This window comes from Vicia villosa, linkage group LG5 (genome assembly GCF_029867415.1).
Source record: "Vicia villosa cultivar HV-30 ecotype Madison, WI linkage group LG5, Vvil1.0, whole genome shotgun sequence".
Lineage (NCBI taxonomy): Eukaryota > Viridiplantae > Streptophyta > Magnoliopsida > Fabales > Fabaceae > Vicia > Vicia villosa.
In genome coordinates, this window is record NC_081184.1 from 76087222 (window position 1) to 76090365 (window position 3144).

A 3144-nucleotide genomic window follows, 5' to 3' on the forward strand; every position below is an offset into this window, starting at 1 on the left:
GGGAATTAATCTGCGAGTTGAATCACATAAGAGTGTATAATGGTAGAGAAATAGATTAAGGAATGAATCTCACTCATTTCTCTCCCATCATATAGTGATTGAGAAACAGATTATGGAATGAATCCCACTCATTTCTCTCCCACTAAGTGTTTGAGAAACAGATTAGGGAATAAATCCCACTCATTTCTCTCCCACAATTAGTAAAGTGTGATCCGCCTCTTCCTTTATTAAATGTTTTAAAGTCGAAAAGAAAAAGGAAAAGAAAACTAGCCTAAAATGAATAACTAGCCTAATGTTATGATTATACCTAATTGTTAGGATTTAAGGGAAAGAAGACTAAACCTAATATTATGGAGATATTACAAGACCTAAAATCTAATGGAATATACAAGTGAAATTACAAGTAAAAATCACAAGTAAGCATGATACAAAATTAGCACAAAATCGACTAAAAGAATGACTTGAAAATATAGCACCAAACATGAAAACAAATGATTCAAAATATAGCGCTAACATGAATTAAAAGATACTATTCATTTTATTGATTTTTATGGGAGAAATTGAATTACAAATCAAGCAAAAAAAAAGACAATTAGCCTAAAAACTAATACTTTCTATTGATTATTTTTTATATGCCAAAAATTATATCAAAGTCTAAGAATGATAGGAGAAATTAGTGTTTTTATTACTAAAAAATGTTAAAAAAACTAATTAAACCTAAATTAAAGACTAATGGAAACAGGGGGTGAACAGTGGATTATAGTGGTGCAGATAGCAACATGGGCGCAAGGCCCGAGAATGTTTTTTTGTTCAGATTCTGCCTAGGCCAAAAATGGTGAAATGGGCCATAGAGGATAAGAGGAATTCGGTGCAGGCCCAATGTAATGATCCAGGTTTTCATGATCCAAATCAGATTATTATTCATACTTTCTTCAATTAAAATTAAAAGAATGAATTAAATGAATAATAAAAATAAAATAAAAAGGAAAGGGGATTTAGGGTTCAGAAAATGTGACCTTTGGAGTCAAACGCGCAGCTTCTTCTTCGTGACCGATGGCGCTCCCTTCCTTCTTCTCTGGCGATGATTTCGTCTCTCACCACCGCAAGATTAAACCTCAAATCGCCCTTCCTATCGCTTTCTGATCGTCTCCTCTTCTCAATCGCCTATCTCCATTCACGCAAAGTAATATCTCAGGTGAATTCGTGACGACAACCGCCGGAGCTTCTATGGTTCTAACCTCGCCTTCTCTGATTCAAAGTCCGGCCACCATAAAACTCAACATCTCCCTCACTCGTATCTATTTTTTTTCGACTCACGCTAATCCTTCCGTCGACTTGTGCCTTACACTCAATGTTCTGATTCGCGCTCGACGGAGAGAGTTCAGTGTTTCTTCAGATGTAACCAAGAAGAAGAGAAATCTAGTTGAAATCTTCAAGGAACGGTAATCCTTGCCATCGTATTTTGACTCGTTCTTCTTCTTCTTTTTGCCATTTGACGTTTGCGATACGTTGTCGTTATTTGTAGGTGAACGCGTGATGTTGTTGCGATGAAGATGAAGAGTAATGAAGAAGGAATTGAGGGAGATGATGGCAAGTTCTGCAGAGAGATTGAAGATGATGATCCGAGAGAGAGTGCAGAGAAGAATAATGGTGGAGATTTTGCAGAGTATGAGAGATGAAGGTGGTTAGTGATGGAAAAAAGCGGTGACTTGAATGAAGGAGATGGCTCAGCTTATATAGAATTTCAGGGAGAGGATTCAACTCTAAGGTTAGTTGCATATCTGTTGAGTTCTGTTTTCTGTTCTGATTCTGTTAGAGATCCTTAGGTAGGTTGTAACTGATTTTAGAAGTTAGTTATAGGGATGTAACTAATTGGTTAGAATGTTGGAAGTTTGTTATGAAAGGTAGTTATGGTTGGGAATCTGTTATGAATTAGTTATAGAGTTGTTAGGACAGTTAAGAGGACTATTAAAAAGTTTTGGGGTTGGATTCAGTTAGGGAATAAGGTGGTTGAGTTCTGTTATATACCTTGTTGGAAGGTTAAAGACTGTTACAAATCAGTTGGTTTTCTGTTACAGGTTAGTTAGGGGAGAATTTTGTTAGAAACTGTTTGGGACATTGGTAACTGTTGGTTAGTGATAGTTATGTGATTGTTTAGAGGTTGGAAATTGTTATAGGAAAACTAGTTAAAAACTGTTGGGACTGTTATAAAAATATGAAACAGTTGTAGTGAAGTTCTGTTTGGATGGGATTGAATGCAAGTTGATTTATGTATGAATAGCTTAGGGTGTTGAAATGCTAATAATGGATTGCTTATGTTATTTCTTTGAATTGCAGGGCTTTGGAATGGTGTAAACAGATTCAAGACAATACGAAGGCCATGATGAAGATGCTTGGAGTTTTATAGATTAGCAAAGCCACTGATTTTTTGTATAGTGTTTCTTGATGGAAATATGTATAATCTTTGTAGTAGAGACTTGAATGCTCTTTTTGAATGATGTTTTTGTATAGATTTGGTAGTGACATCAAAAGGAATTGGAACCGATTATGATAAACATGTATTGGATCATTGCTTTGTTTTCTATATGAAAATGGTTGTAGAAACTTTGTGATAAAGGATGGATGATGTCATTTGAATGAGCTTTGCAAGTGGAGTTCATCTTAAACATTGAATATAGTTGAAACTTGAACTTGAATGAATTATTTTCAAGTTATTATTTGTGGATCCAAATGACACCTATTCAAGTTAATCCAGTACTTCAAACGATAATAAAAAAACCCACTTGAACCGAGCTAGGAGATAGGATAAGGATCAATTGAAATAAGCCTTAAATGATGATGGAAACCCTAATCCATAAGAGCCAAGGCGTTCCCAAAATCGTGTTCTCTTTACTCGCGGCCCATATAACTTTCTGAGTCCCACTTCAAAGCACATAGGAGAACTGGATGAATCATTCTCTGTTGGATGTATACACCCCAAAAATCACAGTGAAACTTTAATAATTTAAGATCTATGATTCCAATGCCAATGGTTGTTTAATGATGCATGATTTTGTTGATGACCTAAGATGTAAATGAATGAGATATGTAAGCCAATTAAGAATAATTAGATGGGCAAATTTTGGGGTGCAACAGCTGCCCCTT

General features: G+C 35.4%; 1 long non-coding RNA gene across 1 annotated transcript; it reads left to right on the forward strand.

Moving 5' to 3' along the window:
• The first annotated feature begins 957 nt into the window (after positions 1-957).
• LOC131606763 (uncharacterized) lies at positions 958-2637 on the forward strand. Its single transcript, XR_009285025.1, has 3 exons — positions 958-1442; positions 1526-1768; positions 2338-2637. It is a non-coding gene; the product is annotated as an uncharacterized LOC131606763 (long non-coding RNA).
• The last annotated feature ends 507 nt before the right edge of the window (positions 2638-3144 follow it).